This window comes from Accipiter gentilis, chromosome 22 (assembly GCF_929443795.1).
Source record: "Accipiter gentilis chromosome 22, bAccGen1.1, whole genome shotgun sequence".
Lineage (NCBI taxonomy): Eukaryota > Metazoa > Chordata > Aves > Accipitriformes > Accipitridae > Astur > Astur gentilis.
Window position 1 is genome coordinate 16935960 of NC_064901.1, and position 17836 is coordinate 16953795.

General features: G+C 39.5%; 1 protein-coding gene across 12 annotated transcripts in view; it reads left to right on the forward strand.

Moving 5' to 3' along the window:
- Nucleotides 1–17836, forward strand: part of SIPA1L1 (signal induced proliferation associated 1 like 1) — a 225431-nt gene that overhangs the window by 87511 nt on the left and 120084 nt on the right. For 10 of the 12 annotated variants that reach the window (XM_049825433.1, XM_049825432.1, XM_049825431.1 and 7 more), the window contains one exon: nucleotides 4173–4249. The exons of 1 other annotated variant lie outside the window; for it this stretch is intronic. The gene's annotated coding sequence lies outside the window, so the exon portion shown is untranslated. Of the gene's footprint in view, nucleotides 1–3780; nucleotides 3868–4172; nucleotides 4250–17836 lie in introns of those variants that run through there. One more of the 12 variants, XM_049825437.1, reaches the window with a different exon arrangement.

Here is a 17836-nt window from a genome sequence, read left to right on the forward strand (position 1 = left end):
CAATGGTGTTGAGTAGACTTGAAATACTTAATTTAACTTCTTGTGCTCAGTAGTCTCAACACCTTGCAGAATGATACTTGGATTTCAGGAACAACATCAGGTTTGACTCTTACTTAGTCTGTGATCCAGTACAGCTCCCCAAGTTCTTTTCTGCTTGATTACTCTTTAGATGGTCAATTCTGTGTGTGTGTGTGTGTGTGTGTTTTATTACTTTAATTATCTCTTTCAGTCTTAGAGCATTTTGTTTTGCTTTTACCTGCATGAACTTTTATCTGGTCAGCTTTAGAATCCCTGATTTCCCAAGCTCACCTGGAATCAGGATTGTCTCCTCCATACTCCTTGCAACTCCTGCCCCCCAGTTTGGTGGCATTTGTGGATTCTTCAGGGGGGCCTCTGTTTAGTCACCCAAATTAATAATGAAAATACTAAGCAAAACTTGCTGCAGGTCAAGTTCTAGCTGGACTGGCCTGAAATGCTTTGTTTTTTTATACTGAGCCACTGCTTTAGTTCTCTGAAAGCAAATTTTTCCAGTAGTTATGCTTATCTCTACACTGATTATTTTGGGTCTGCGTCTCCAGGTCATGTTGAACAGTGTCGTAAGTGTCATTTACACTACAGCTGCTGCTTCACTAAGACATGTACCGAAGCGAGAATATTATATTGGTTTGATGTGGCTTCCTGACTGTAATTTGTCTTTCTCCTCTAACTTAAATTGATTTTTACCCTTCTTCTTTTTCCCCAGCAATATATCTAAATCTTCCTAAGCATCAGAATTACATTGTCTTACCATTCTTAAGTTGTCTCCCACTTTTTTACTATTGTTAAGGGACACATACCCTGTTTCATATTGCTCTGGGATCTCCTGTGTTTTACTAGCTCTCAAAGCAAATCAGTAATAGTTTAGAAAATATTTAGACTGTTTATTTATATGCTCTAGTACACATAATTGTTAAATGGCTGGATTAAAATGTGTGTTAATTTTTCTAATTCAAAGATAAGGTTTTTTTTAAAAGGAGAATGTATTTTTAGTGTTACTTTTGCTAAGTTTCTTGCTGTTTCCTTGTGGAGCCCTAGACCCTAGAGTATTGGGGTCCCTCATTATCTAGACCAGATTCTAAAATTGGCCGGCGGTGCTATGTTCCACCACAAGTTTACTCGTCTCTGTAGGCTTTTATGGCCTGGGTGAGATCCAGAATAAATGTGGGCTGTCCAAGCCAGCATGCTATTGAAAAGCTGCCATTAAGTAATTAATTCTTAACGAATTTGAGAGCAGTGTTGGTATTTTTCAAAATTAAAAAGATAACATCCCTCATTTTTTGTTGTATGTGAGTTTGATTTGTAGCCCACCACCCCCAAAAGTATCTTGCAGAGCTTTGCTGGACTGGTATTTCACTCGGGAAGACTTGGAGGGAATAACTAATTCTGTGTTGGTATTGGTAACCACCTACTTGTGTGTATGATGTTTTTCTGCAGTTCCTATCTGGGCAAGACTAGAACTGACTTAAAGGTCGTCTTGCCTGAGTCAGAACAGTATAGAAGAGCACAGAGAAGGAGGTTCTTGGCTTGCAAAGATATAAAAAGCCAGACAAATGAGTGGCCTATGTGACTATTTTTGTTGTACTATATCTGTCATTTGAGCAGACTTGCTGTAACTTCAGCAACTTACAGTATGGCTAGGTGTTTTATAAATGTATGCTGTAATACAGATCTTGGGACTGTCTGGCTGATAGGTCTCCCCATGTGATGACTGGAACCACTCAGTAAAGGACCATAGTTCAAAAACTCTGTTCAAATAGCTGTAACACAGCTACATGTGCTGAAACCTGAAGCCATGGTGACTGGAGACTGTCCAGAAATCTCTAATGGCTCTTTTCCTAAATGATGGCTGTTTGACAAATTTCTTCTGTGAATTATGGAACCAGTATTGAACATCCTTTGCTGGTGCTGTCAATTATATCGCTCAGTACACTAAAAACCCGTACTCCAAGAAGATGCTGTATCTCTTTCCTTATTTATTTCTATGAAATAGGCTATACTAGTAAAATCAAGACATTAAAGAGCAACGGAAGACAAACAGATGCAAATTCAATCTGGTTCAGTATTGTTTTTCCATGCAGGTTTTCTGATAACTTCTACTTGACGCATAGGCTTCTGTTTAATCTGTTATGTCTTGGAAGGTGTTTTAAGTGCAAAATAAGTAGAAAATAATTCTAAATGGCTGGAGGACTGAAAATGTAGTTGTGCAGCAGAGTTTTACATTAGTTTGCCTTTTTAATTGGAAAGAAAATTTGAGGATATTTGCTAAAAATAAAAATTGCAAGACCTAAACCTACAGAATTAGTTACTGACCTTAGGAAAACGTTGCACTTCTAAGTGAAGGTTGATTTTTCTTTTCTATGTTCTTTTCCCCATCATTAGTGGACTTAATCTCACTTATGAACAGCTGTTGAAATAATAAATCCTGCTACTCAAATTGTAGTCATAGTTGTTCTGTTTTCTTGAAAGTCCCAAGCAGATTTAAAAAGCAAAACCAAAAACCTCAGCTGCTAAAGCCATCAGAGGATACAGTAAGCAGCTTACACAATAGAAGTTGCAAATGGAAAAAAATTATGACGTTAAATAGAACATCCTTAGTTTGGCCTACACGTTAATTCACTGCTTCTAAGCTGGTGCTCCCTTTGGAAGGGGTGGTCCTGGCTTCCCCCATCTACTGATTTGATGGTTGTTTGAGGGTCTTTCACCCAGGAGTAGTGGGAGAGGATGGGGGTGTGACATCTGCGCACAGCACATGCGCTTGTATTGCCTTGTTAAACACAAGGGACATCTCTTAGATGTCTTGATTAGTCCACCTAATCAAATATTTCATGGTGGGTTGTGTTGCAGCACTGGTTCTGATGTGTTTGGATAACACTGTCCCGCACAGTATGAAGCTGTACAGTGTAGTTCTTGAAACTTAAGTAGGGGTTTACTCGAGATTTTTTACTACTTAAAAATGATCCCTTTCTGAGTGACTCTGATGAATGAGGGTGGCGTATCTTGAGTTGGCTGCCTACTGCTGTGTGCCCTGTCCTGCCCTGCTGAACAGGAGGCGGAGTTCCTCATTAGTCAGTCCTTAATCTGCTGAAGTTCGCAGCCTGGTGTTGGAAGGCAAGTCTGCATTGGTGATGGTTTGCCTTAAATGCCATTCTGGAAATGTTAGTGTCTTGACTCATTGGTCAGAGCTCTGGGACTTGCAGTGCTGGAAAAAAAAATCAGTATTTTGTTTAGCTTAATCTGCAGTTATTTAGGTGAGTAGCTCTGGTAGACACATCAGTTGGAACTTACAGAGGGGCTGTTGCACAGTGAAAGAGCTGTCCCAATTTAAGCCCTTTTCGTCAAAGACTTCTAGCTTGGACGGATTTCACATGCTCAGTTTAGGTTTACTGTTCTGGCAGCTAAGTTTGCCGAGGGACCCTCATTTTGCTTCACTCACTGTTTCTAACACCGGCCCCGCTTTCCAGGGGCCAGTAGGGCACCTGAGCTTACCCCGGTGTGTGGCTGCAGGGCCTGAGTGTGTCTTCTCCTCGCATCACTTTCCTCTGAAATACTGGCCTCCGTGAGCTGTGGGTCTCTGAAATGAGACTGCGGGGACAATCTGTTCGGTACTGGTAGTGCTGCCTGTGTTGGCATCCAGTGCAGTGCAGAGGGAGGAAACGACTGTGATTCAAATACCACAGGGCTGAAGAACAGAGAGGAAGGAGAAGATGCTAGGCTGGGAGACAGAGGGCTGGGCGCTTGAAGGGGAGGAAGGAAAGACTGTTAAGAGCCAGAGACTGTTTAAAAGAAAAAAGGGGAAAGAAGAAGAGGGAGGGAACAGGACAAGGAAAGGTGGGAAGAGTTGATTTATAAGCAGCGAGTGGGAATCGGTAACAAAAGGAGGTTCTGAGGACAGGGAAAATGCAGATAATTACTTGTTTGGTTTTAAAAAGTCCTGGATGGCTTGGACCATTCTTCTCTGAAAGTACTGCTGTTTGGTACTGCTGAGATTTTGTGGCCGATGCTATCAGTGGAAGGTTCTTTTTTTCAGGAATATTGTTCTTCAGCTCACTGGCTATCTAGATCTCGAATTAGTTAACTCTGAACAGGAATGTTTTATCTGTATATTTTGTTTAGTTTTGTTTCTATTTTACCAGCTGCTGCATCTTTGAAGAGAGATTTCCTGTGCCCTTCTTCAAATGCCTGTGATATTTCCACGAGGAACCACCTTTCTGTAAGTGGAGGTCTTTTCTATGAACGTAAAATTCATAATATGAATTAGTTGAATGCATCAATAGGAATGTGGGTGTGCAGAGAAGTCTGAGCAGTTTAAAAGCTGGATGGTTTTAGTACATAATATGGTTTTCGTGATTCATAATTGAGAATAATGATCGATGCTCAGGGGAAGCGCCTTTTTTTTTTTTTTTTTTTGCTTTGGTCATTTGAAATGAATAGTATACTTGTATTATAAGCTTAGACAGTGATAATAAAAGCAGTACTTGTCTCTGTCAACATTTGTGAAAAACAAGTCTCTGGAGATTTCTGAATGCTTTATTTAAAGGATGAGAATAGTAAATCTGTCCTGTGTAGTGTCTGGGTGAGCTGTCTTGTATCAAAACATTATTAATTAATTTTTATACTTTACAGCTGTGTTTTGGGAATAAGTACTGGAATGAAAGCCAAAAAGCTCCACTCTGGATTGTAAGAACCATACTGGGGAAGAGTTAAGGGATTGATTTATTTTTATGGTTTAGAAATTTTGAGCAGGAGGAAAAAGGATGGACTTGAGCTGCCTACTTAACTTGGTTTGCCAGCAGGCTCAGAACTAGGTAGGTCATGACAGGAGTATGGCTAGCCAGATCTCTACAGATTTCTGGGTGTATGAAGACAGGCACCCAGTGAGATCTTCATTTGCACTTAGATCCATTATTAATATTGAATTGTGGAAGTAGGAATTTACTGGGATTGCTGAAGAGCTGTGTATTTGGTGCTTCAGATATGAACTGTCTTCAAAGCTTCTCTCTTCTAGAAATACTGATTTTTTACACTCTGGATGCATTGTATATGTTAATCAGTTCCTTAAACATTGTGTTTTGTCTTAACTTTGTTCTGAAACTCATAGTGTAAGATCAGTAGTAGTCAGTAGCTACTGAGATGGTGTTTGCAGTACATGGTACAGTATGCTTATAAGAAAGCTTGCTTCAGCTTGAGTAAGAGGAATTGTGGGAGTTTTCTACTCTCCTCAATTTAGAAACGTACGTTTTCAGGGAAATAAACAGCTTCGCCAATAGCTATGTAATAGGAATTTGTGGGGTAAGTTGACCCTTAAGTGTATTTTACTGTCACAAGGAGACATTCCTTTGAGTGTTGTAATGGGGGCTAGTTTCAATTCAGTGGAGCCATGAGTTTTCTATATACATGTTCTGTATTTTGCATTTTCTCCTCTAACTTGGAAGGCATGGACAAGTTCTTAAAATCTTTAGGGTATAGTAAAGTTTATTGAAAATGTCTGTAGACTTAAATTACAGCTAGTGGTTTTGCATTACAGGTAAGCAGTACCCCGAAAGACCAAAGTCTTGTTTCTGCCCCTCCTCTCTCTTCCGCTCCTTTCCCTAGTTCTCACACTTAGCATAAGTTCATCTGTTGCATCATCTCAGCAAAAAAAGACTGATTTAGTTTTTGTTACTGGATTAGTTTTCTACTGCTTTGGAAGCTGAATGTGTCTGTAATGCAAGGAGATGACTGTAGGCCAGAAATGGAGAAGAGAGGAATGGAGGAGATGGGAGGATGCAGTCTCCCTGTTCCTGGCAGGCCATCAACTGCCCTGAAGCTGCAATGTTAAACTGCGGCCCCGGGCTTGCCGTCACCCTCCAGCTCGGTCCCTGCAGGCCTCGTAGATGTCAATGTCTGTTTTGTCCCTAACACAGATTGGATAGATCAATGGGGTGGCATTTAGACAGCTCAAGACTATCATAGACACGTGCAATCAACGGTGGTTTGTAGTGCAGAAGAACATGGAAATCTAGGAGACTACAGCTGCGTATCTTCCCACTGTAAACTAATTCTCAGAAATCCTGTGCTGCAGCACGTTTTAGGAGACTGTTCAGATGAAACATTGAATTCTCTGGAGTCGTGGCTATTCAAAGCTTAAGACTGCGTGTAGTACCATAATTGTTTCTTTTTGCATGCGTGTGTTGTGATGTAGGTATCTCATATTTCCCCAGCTGCTTATATGCTCATGGAAGAGTCTTCCCGTTAGGACCCCATGTGGTCTCTTGAAAATAATACAGTGTTTATCTGATAAAACAGCAATTCCTTTATGATAGGATGGGCCTACTGAGGACATGCAGCGTGTCCTGGAGAAGGGTTTTCCCTTCTCTCCTTTTCAGCCCTTAGTCTTCTCCTTTGTGCAAGCCAGAAGAACAATGCTGAGCGGAGTGGAGCAAGGGACAAGTAGGGCCAAAGTTTGGAAGGGGGGAGTTGGGTTCAGAGTTCTAGGTATTGGGATGGGAGAGGGAAAAGGGGTGCAGAAGGCTGTTTGGCTTGTTAAATTGGGGGGGATTGGGTGGGTGGGGATTGCAAAGGTTTGCGGCAAGCCAGAAACAGTCCTGCTTCCCCATCAGCTATAGTGTGAGAGGGAGGACAGGTCTGAATGTGAAGGTTTTGGGAACTGTGGTGGTAATGGATTGATGTTGTGCTGCTTCATACTTGGATTGAAACATCTGTGGTTGTATGCTCTATTCCGACCTTTCACTAACAGCTTCTACCCAATTGTGGTTTTGTACATGTGCTGATGTTTGGAAAGAATTGTGTGAGTGAGGTTTTTTTTAAATGAATAGGGGCTGTTCTTTATACTAAGTTTCACAAAGAAAAAGAACGGAAGGGTGTTTTGTACTAAAAACAGGTCCTTGTATTCATCTGTTAATAGGAAGGATTTTCATCTACTATAATATAAGTAGCAAAAATAATTAAACTGAACAGTTTGTGCAGCACCCATATCTGAAAACTTCATCCAAGTGGCTTAGAGAGTAGCTAAGGAGTAGGGCTTGCCTCTCTAAAAATCAGAATCACTTTGCAGACTACTCCAAACAGGAAAAAAAAAAGTCTGTACTACCTATCCTTTGAGAGGGAGCTGGCCTGTGGTTATGAAAGCAGATGTATGACTTTAGTAGTTGTAGTAGTGGTACCATAAAATTGCCAGTTGTGACCTCTATTGCTTTTTATTGTAGTTCAAATTTTAAAATCCTGATCAGGCATTTTGGTATACAAAATGAATTGACAAATAAAGGTGGCTTACTGCATAAACCTTTCAATGGTAAAACCAGCAAATAATAGCGAGGTTATTGAAGCCTCCGACACAGAAACTTTGACCTTTCGTCCCATCTATAAAAAACCCCATCCCATGTCATTAGTGACAAAACAAGGTGAAACCTTAGTTTTTGGCTTAATTGCTCATATTTTATATTTAAGGATTTCATAGTATTTCAAGTGATCTGTTTTTCGGATGTAAAAGTATAGGGAATAATTTAGGTGAAGGAACTTGATCTAGGAGTGGATTTGACAAAAAGCTTGTTTTCAGTGCATCCGACAAAAACTGCCTAACTTCCTTTTTCTTTCACATGCTTTATGTAAATACTCTGTGCTTGTACCAAAACTGTGTTGGTTTCACAAGTATAATTGTCTTACCTGCAATTTCATCTAATCATTCAGTGTTACTTTTAGTTTTTTAAAAATGCACTAAGTTTATTTTTGGAAGTTCAGACTTATGAACTTGAAGACATCAAAGGAGGAGGCGGCCAGTGATTGGGGAAATGGCCACAAACAGTTCAAAGTATGGAATAACAGGAGAATGGCTAAGAGCCTGTGCTGTCGCTGAATTTCAGTTTAAAATAACTGGAGACATAAGGAAATAAGCAAATTATTTCATGGGTTAGCAACGAGCTTACTGGAGCAACTTGAAGAGAAGCAAGGGCAGCCAACAGCTTGTCAGTTTGATGGATTACACCCCAAAGTTTACTGAAAAAGAAATCATTAAAGTAAATCCATTGCTTTCATATGGTTTACCAGTGTTTGTTCTCACGTTGTGGTGTGTGAACCAGCAGCAGAATTTAGAGCCTGTCCATCATCTGTAGACCAAAGTATTTTTGATAACCATGCAATTGAGCAAGAGGACAGGAGTAATTTAGTATGTCTTACAAAATGCTGAACAAAATAATCGGAAAGAAAGAAAATAGAAAGCCTGAAGGTCAACTTGGAAGCATCTGATAGTCATCTTGGTGGTCCCCAGACTAGGCAGGATGACAGCTGGTATCTCTGACTTCTCATCAGTGGGCCTGTTCCCATTTAACTTCAGGCATCAATCTCCTTCCTTGTTTATATTTTTGCATCATATTGTGTAGCACTGGTGTTGTGTATGCTTGTGGTGCTCTGGTTGCAGAAGGTGCAGAGGGTTGTGCATGTTCCCCGCCCGCCCCAGAAACTTGTGTCTCTGATGCTTTTCGAGCTCTGCCCTTAGACGTTTGTGTCTGATTAATGAGGCCAAGGGTGTTGCATCAGGGCTTCGTGGAAGAATTGTCTTGAAAGAAGGCAGGTAGTTTTTCAGGAGCTGGTGCTAACTACCTATTTCCTCCCAGAATTTCGCTGGGGAAAAGAGACCTCACCTTCTGAAGTTTCTGACAGTAAAACAGTTTTCCAGAAATTGAGTGACTTGAGTGCAGAGCGCTTTACAAGTTCTTAAGAGTCCTGAGAAGACTTTTCCTTTTGCTAAGCTCATGTGCACGTTAATGGAAACTGCCTTGCGTATAAAGATACAAGAGAGGTTTCTTTTAAAGTACTAGTATGAATCACAAATATTAGTAATTCTGCTTTCCAGTTAGTGTTAGCTGAAGCATCAAATATACTTAAAATCGCTGTGTGTTTAAGAATATAATTTATAACTATATAGTTTAATAATACGTTAATATATAATAATACCACTATATAAGAACATGTTAGATTATATAACTGGGTTTAACCAATTACTCCTGTTGTATGGATATTTTGGTTTTTTTTAATCACTGTAAAATATTTTTCTTTTCTTCTTTAAAAAGGTCTGCTGGCTGTCAGTATCACCATAGCTCTTTTCATGTGTGCACATTAGAAGTTACTGTATCCATAGGGAAAATATTTTAATTGGGGAATTTCCTCTTAAAGTTTTATGGTTGAAAATGTACCCATAAATTGCTCCCTCCTTAAAAATAGCAAATGCAATAAGATGTAGGCTAAATCAGAAATGTGGACTTAATTCATCTGGGCATCAAGTCACAATATTTATATTTTACTGTGCTATAAAATCTATATAGAATTTACCTTTTGTGGCTAATACAAATTTGAGAAGCAATAAGAACTTTCAAATACAAGTTTTATAACACAATTTCTGCATCAGCATAACAATGCATTTTAACTGAGAGAGTGTGTATTTGGTGTGTGCCAAGAGGAGGCCCTCAGAAAGCCTTAAAAAAAAAAAAAAAAAGAACAGAAGGGCCGGGCCACAGTGATTTGTATGTTAAATGAAAGACTTATAAATGAGGCTGGTGTTGCATTTTGTTAGTTTGTTATTGCCTTATGGATTCATATTTTAATTTTAACACTCTTAAGCTTTGCCTTAAAGAGCATGCTGCAGACTTTTTGGTTTCTTCTTCCTTTTGCAGAAGTTTATTTTCCTTGATTAGATCTAAAGGCCTTTCATGTGTCCTAAATAACTTAAGAACTGTTAAACCTCATCTTTTCCTAGCTCTGTTTTCTAGCTCTTTTGATGAGTTGTCTATTGCTCTGTTTCTCTTTTTACTGATGCCCTCAAGGGAGAGAGCAGGGGGTGAAGACGTTGCAGGCAGCATAATGTCCTCAGAACTTGACCACAGTGGAGTACTACTTTACCAGGATGTACAGTGCCAGCTTGAAAACCCATATTATGGGGCGAGAATGTAGTCCGCTATCCAAAAGGTGCTTAGGTTCAGAGGGAGTCTGTAATGATTGCAGATATCTCTATTTCCTTAGAACTCTCTGCACCAGACTGCCTGAAAAGTGCAATCACAGCTTTTGCTTTTTCACAATAGTCCCCTTTTTATGAGTTTCAGTAACGTTTTCTGTTATGGATGCGTTAAGCTTTTTTTACTTTCTATTTTTATACTCACTGGGGAGAACTGGAAAAATAAAGACTTTGTAATTTCAGAAATGCAGCATTATCAGACCTGTCTTTTGAATATCATCCAATAATTCAATACTTACTGCAGGTATATTTAGATTGATACATAAATCTGTAGTCAACCAGTTGATTTCCGCATAGTAATTTTTTCAGCTCATGTAAGGTGCACAGTTAATTGTGTGTCCGTGCTGTGGAATGGCAAATCATAAATCCACTGTAAAAAATACATAGGAATGTCTTGTGTCTTTTTTGTACAATTTAGAAAAGATGAGATCGGTCCTGAAGTAAAAATATTCCCGGTAAATAACAAGATAAATTGAGAAATGGGGTTAACCTTATGTAAGAGCACTCAGGCACAGGGATGACATTGGTTTAACTAAGTCAGCACAGTGTGACTTCATATATTCAATTGCTGTCATTTGTACATATTGAACTCACTTTCCCCCAAGGTACTTTCGGACAACCATTCGATCTGTTTTTTTCGGTGTCAATTTTTCCATGTTTAAGAATGTCTTTGAATATTTTTCAATTAATGAAATTAAATAATGGATTCAAGCCAAATGTAATTACTTCTGTATTGTTCCTCCCCCTGTATGTGCCCCCCATCAGGTGCGCACAAAGGGGATGCTTAGCTTCATACCATGGAATGAATTTTTGTGAGGTTTGGGGGTTTTTAACTTCTATATACAGTAGAAAAGTTACTCTTCAGTGGTAAATGATTTGTGAAATGTGCTTTTTAACTGTCACCCTGATGAGTTACCATCCCTGACACCAGAATTTGTAGCTCTAGTAAGTGTGTGAGGTAAACAAATGATGGGGAACTTGACTCGACCTAGTCACATCTAGTGGTCTTCCATGTGTGAGAGTACACTTTAAGTGACAGCCATACAAAAGTTGATCACTTCACAGCTTACTAGTTATGTTAGAAGTAGATTTTAAATATTAGAAGAATAATGCTTGACAAAGTAAAAGACTGGTACAATGGTCTGAAAAGAAAAATGGCAGTGAAAAGAAGTTTCAGTAATGTATTTTAAGGCTTTGTTAATATACAGCCTTAAAACTATAAATTAGTTCCAAGATTGTGGTGAATATTACTTAAAAAAAAAAAAAAAAGGCAGATAAATGGAATTAAGCATTATGAATGGCTTGACCCCACCGCCCCCTCCCAAGCACTGAAATTTTTATGAACTAACAAATGCAGAAAGTTGTGAGCAGTTGTTCTGTGGTGCAGCTTAATCATGTCTACGTTTCATTCCCATCACCGCTTCCCTACTAGAGAGTAGCCTTCCTCTCTGCACCTTGGAGATCTGCATGTCTTGGAGACTTAAGCTTTCCTTTTGAGGAATTGCCTGGAGATTTTTCATTAAATTCTTCACGTGCAAGAAATCAACTCATCTGTCTGGTTTATTTAGAGAACATTAGTAAGATTCATATAGAATGCTCAAAGTACTTTACTGTCCTTGGTAATGGTATCATAAAATTGTATTGGCCATAGAAGAGGTGCTTTGCTGTCATGTATTGCAAGGAGGCTCTCTTGTTTTGACTAGTTCTCTGCTGTTGCTGGTACCAGATGAATGCTGCTGCCAAGTTAGGCTGAAGAGCATCTTTCTGGTGTCTTTACACAGAATGCCCTAGTAACCAGCTTCCTTGTTGCTTTGGTCTCCTTCAGGTGATTCTTAATTTAAGAACATGTGTGTTAGCTTGTTCCCTGTGACTGTTTCTAAGTGGGAAGGGCAGTTTTTATTTATTTTGCTACCATAATAATATTTCCTGGCAACTTAATCAGGTTAGTATGCACGTTTTCAGAACACAGGCTCATCAGAAAGCTCGCATGACTCATGAATATACAAATTTTCATCCATTTTAATTTTTTTCCAGCAGAATATTAAAAAAAAATATAAATCCATTCAGCCACATACTACCAGAAGTGTCCTTTTTAACAGTAAAGTTTGAAAGATTTCTTGAAGGAGGGATATCACTCATCTTAAAGAAGTGTACTTTCTTTCATATGCTACTACTACCTTCTTGGTTAATACCTGTTTCACTCAGATTCTCTTCTTGTGCAGATTAATTATTTCAAGCTGTCTCCTCCTTCTTTTATCAGATTTGGGAATGCAGCTTTCCACAGTGTATCTGCATGTTTTCAACCTGCACTTAAAACATACAGGCAAAAGTATACCTTCTTATGGTTTTATTTCCTTTGCCTATGTTATTTTCTTTGTTTCTTCTACTGGTGTGTGATGACTTTATCAGAAGTTTTTACTGAAGATGGCCTCTAGCTTTTATCTGAACATGCTGACTTCTTCCACTTCTACAATTTAGTTGTACAGCTGGAATAGCTGTGCTTCACTAGTTTAACATGAAAAAGGACTCATTTATTAGCTCAATAATCATCTGTGTTTCTGGAGTTAAGTCATATTTACATCTGGTGGAGTCTGTGGAAGACTGTTTTCTCGAGACAGATACTGTGGAAAATATATCGTATGTGATCTTCAGGAATATCATTTTCAGTAAGTGTCATATACCAGATGGCTTTGAGACCTATTTAGCTATCTGTTTTTGTTAATCTTGCTTTGCTTGCTTGAGACCTCGAAACTTAATTTCCCCACCTGCTGACAAATATAGGGTCATAGGAATTGCCATATTGGGTCAGACCATCTGTTCTTTAATTAGGAGTAGTAACAGATGCTTTGGATGATGATGCAAAAAAATCTACAATAGGCAGTTATGGCAATAATATACTCCAGGGTATATCTCTCTAGGATTCTGTTAGTTTGGCTTGTGTCATAAAACTCAAAGACATTTGTATCTTTTCCAGCTCTTTGTTTTTACATATTTTCTATTACAACGTAATTTTATCTTTTGTTCTCCCCTTTAATGTTGCTAAGCTTTTGCCTTTGCAATCCTGTATCCCTCAGCAGTGCAGAGGTATGAAGAAGTATCCCTTTTTGTTGATGGTGAACTTGTCAGCTTTCAATTTAGTTGAACACCTTCTCTTGCTCTTGTAGTATTCTGGGAAGGAAATTCTTGCTCTGCCTTTTGTGTGCCATTTTCTATCCTTTTGGGGGGGGGGGGGGGAGATCTTAGTCTCCCTGACATTCCCCTTCATATTGATATTTCCATGCTGCTTGTTATTCTTGGTTCCTGTCTCTGCAAGCCTTTCAACTAAACTGCAGTAACTGGATGATTCAAATTTCCCACCATGCTTCAGTTGAGAAAACACCATTGATTCCTGTGAGAGAGAATTTTTCTCATCTTATGCCACTGGAGATGCATAATTTGTAGGAAATACTTTCAGAATTTTAGCTTTTAGTTGAGGAGTATATGCTCCATTGTAATGGTGAAGGCAGCTTTGCAGGGGAATGTTGGCTAAACCTGCACCAGGGCTGCAGCAAAGTGCTGCTCTGAGCAGAATGTGACACAGGACTACAAGATTGGGGGGGAATCCCTTTTTGGTGATATGGGGGTGTCTCTGCTTCCCTTGGCAGTCCTACATCCAAAATGAGAAGCAGTACTTTTTTTTTCTTGCTGCAACTAGAGTGGTATTTAAAGGATTAATGAACTGGGGGGCAAACACTGTTTGCTGGTAGTAGCAGCAACTTTAATATCTAAACAGCAGTTGCCAAACTAGGGGTTATGGCAGCTACTGATGGGCATGGAACCCAAAAGAAATTAGTTTGCTGTTTTTTGGTATCCTGTGCTGTTCAAGAGCAATTAGTATAGAAACGAATTGATATAGATTAAGATTATAGTTTTAAAGGCGTCTTAGTTCTCTTCATTCTTGCCAGTTTTGCAGGGGGAGGCTTAATTCTTAGTCAAGTGTTGCTTGGGTATTGCCAGCCTCCTCAAATTGTGTACATTTTTCTACATAGATGCTTAGAAAACTCACTAAACCTCAAGGTGAGTGCAAGTTAGTAGTGAAGGAGTCCATAGGATTTGAGTGAATGGCTGTGAAGGCAAGTAAGAAAATTAACGGGTGAGAGAGAGAGATTCTTGTTAGATACATTAGCAAAGAGAAATGAAGTGTTGAACCCTATCCGAACTAGCAAGGGAATGCAGTTCTTTTTCTAATCTGCTTCTAAGCATTAGAGCCAGCAGTCTTTGTTGTGTTGTGTTCAGGTTTCCAAGGAGATGTGAGATATCTTTGTGAAACTGAGAAATCATGGGAAGAGGAATTTTAAAATGCATGTCAAACCACGAAATAGAGTGGCAGGGAGGACCTGTAATATGCAGTATTTTAAGGGTAGAACTTGAATGCCATATGACTGAAATTGTCTTTTTCACCAATGGTAATGATTAATGTTTAACTGAGAGCTATTTTAGGATGATAAACAACATTCCTTTCATTTTTAACTGCTTGGAGGGGAGACTAAGTGCCTAGTAATATATGCTTTTTATTCCAAATTCTGCAAGAATTCTTTACTTGGGATCAAAAACCTTAAAATGTTACTAAGAAATTAAGTTTGTTTAAAAATATTGGAGATTTAATTCTTGAGCTAGCTGTTTGGATTGAGAGTATTTAATGACTATATCTTACAGATTGAGCAACTCAGGAATGTTCTGTGTCTAGGACATTAAGAGCTACATAAGACTATATGAAGCGCTTAAGTGAACTTCTTGAGGAAACTGGAAGTTTTCAGTTGATTACAGCATGTGTTGCGTGCTATTGTATTTTGCATGCAAAAAGTACGCAGATGCTGGCTTAAGCTTAGGAGTTCTGGATGGAAGTTAAGTCCTGTGAAGCTGCTGGAAGAGTTGGCGGGTTTTGCTAATTGTGAACACATGCCATGTTTTGTGAAAGACCTCACAAATTAATAAGCAAGAGATAGACTTCTGTATTGGTGGTGACATGACAATTTTTATGGTATAGAATATTTTAGTTCAGCATTGTTAAGATTAGATAAATGAGTCTACAGCTGACACCAACAAAAGGAGAGACTGAGTAGCATCTGTGCTTACATGGTGCAAATTATGTACTTGCTGCTGTATGGTCAGTTTGGACTTAAGATTTATTCTATTCATACATTGCTGTAGATTCGTTGTGGTTCTCCTGACTGTATTTCTATTTCATCTGTGTATTTTAATTTTCTTGTGGTTTCACCTAAGCTTTGGCTGATCAGTGCCTTTATCACTCTGGTTACAATACCATTCATGGACCTCTTGTATGGCTGGCAGGTTGAGCGGACAGGTAGGGCATGTAGCAGGAAATCATTGGGAGATTCACTATGAATTTCTATGAATATTCAGGAGGAGGAAGGTAAGTGGAAACTAAAAATACTGCCATGGGGATTAGAATTTGAGCTGGAAGCCTGCAGGGATTGCAGTAGGGACTCTTAAGTGGTATTGGGGGGGGGGGGGGGGGGAAGAGGAGATTTAATGGACACGGGGAAAACACTGGCTCCAATTTAAGTATAATTGACATAATAAATCAATCAACAATGAATTATATGTCTCTTGGAAGTTAGTCTTCCTCAGTACTACTTGTTTAGTAGAGCCAGCAATCCATGGCATTGTTGGATCCCCAGCTGTCATAGTTCTGCTTCTTGTTTATTCCATAGGTTAATGATGGTTTTCTTTTCAAGCAGGTTTAAAGATATATGGAATACCTGATTTATTTTTTAAAAATAAAATTAAAAATGTATTTTTTAGAACATCACTGTGTAAGAAAAAATGCAAAGCACTGTCTTAAACTTTTTGGTAGAAGAGTTCTAACTTTTTATATGTTTAAAATCTCTGGTCTGTAAAATATGCTTTTAGTTGGCATATCTTTATGGTGGTTTCATGCCGATTTTTACTTTTAAGGCTTAGGTTGCGTTTTACTGAATATTCTAAGAGGAAGTATTCACCTACATTTACTTCATAATGTCTTAAACTTTAATTTCACCTATCAAGATATGTGAATGTTGATGTAAAAAAGCAAATGAGCTGAAAACTTTTGTTTGCATTGATGAAAATATTTGTAAAATCATATTTGAAAATACTGTTGTTCTTGGGAAATCATAGAACACAATGAATTGCAGAAGTTTTGAAGAGTATGAAATGGATAAAGGATGTTTTATTGATGCAGAAAACCAGGCATCTTTACCAGCTATCTCTGTGGTTTTCACTTAAATATACTGATTTCGTAAAGTAGCAGGCCTCTGAACTGCAAAAACGGTGATGTGAGTTTTGTCTTTGCTTGAATAATATATGTTTGAGACCAAGATAATAGAAAAAAAACTTGAGTAACTTCAAAAAAGGATTAGTGGATGAGGGAAAGGCTGTGGATGTTCTCTTCCTTGACTTCAGGAAGGCCTTGGACGCTGTCTCTCATGGCATACTCCTTGAGAAGCTGGTGTCTCATGGCTTGGACAAGTGTACTCTTCGCTGGGTGAAAAACTGGCTGGATGGCCAAGCCCAGAGGGTTGTGGTGAATGGGGTGAAACCCAGCTGGCAGCAGGTCACAAGTGGTGTTCCCCAGGGCTCGGTGTTAGGCCCCGTTCTGTTTCACATCTTTATTGATGATTTGGACGAGGGGATCGAGTGCACCCTCAGCAAGTTTGCAGATGACACCAAGTTGGGAGGCAGGGTCGATCTGCTTGAGTGTAGGGAGGCTCTACAGAGAGATCTGGACAGGCTGGATCAATGGGCTGAGGCCAGTCGTATGAAGTTCAACAAGGCCAAGTGCCAGGTCCTGCACTTTGGTCACAGCAACCCTGTGCAGCGCTACAGGCTTGGGGAAGAGTGGCTGGAAAACTACCTGGAAAAAAGGACGTGGGGGTGCCGGTTGACAGCCGGCTGAATACGAGCCAGCAGTGTGCCCAGGTGGCCAAGAAGGCCAAGGGCATCCTGGCCTGTATCAGAAATAGTGTGGCCAACAGGAGCAGGGAGGTGGTTGTCCCCTGTACTGGGCACTGGTGAGGCCGCACCTCGAGTCCTGTGTTCAGTTTTGGGCCCCTCACTACAGGAAAGACACTGAGGTGCTGGAGCGTGTCCAGAGAAGGGCAACCAAGTCGGTGAGGGGCCTGGAGCACAAGTCTTACAAGGAGCGGCTGAGGGAACTGGGGTTGTTCAGCCTGGAGAAAAGGAGGCTGAGGGGAGACCTCATCGCTCTCTACAACTACATGAAAGGAGGCTGTAGCGAGGTGGGGGTCGGTCTCTTCTTCCAAATAACAAGTGATAGGATGAAAGGAAATGGCCTCAAGTTGAGGCAATGGAGATTTAAGTTGGATATTAGGAAATATTTCTTTACTGAGAGGGTTGTCAAACATTGGAACAGGCTGCCCAGAGAAGTGGAGGAGTCACCATCCCTGGAGGTATTCAAAAAGCACATAGACAAGGCACTTCAGAACAGGGTTTAGTGGGCATGGTTGATGGTTGGACTCGATGAACTTGAAGGTCTTTTCCAACCTAAATGATGCTATGATTCCATGAAAATCCAAAAGCTTTGGGAAATAGCAACAATTAAATATTACTTAAGATTACATTACCTAGGGTATGGGGCAATTATTAAGTTGTTTCTCATTAATTTGGTTTTATATGTGTAGAAATGGTGAAACTGTAGGAGGGGAATTACATAGGTGCCACCTGGTGAGGAGAATGTAATTTTTTCTATTAGTTTTGGCGCCTGAGTTACCCGGTGCACAGTGAGCTTCAGTC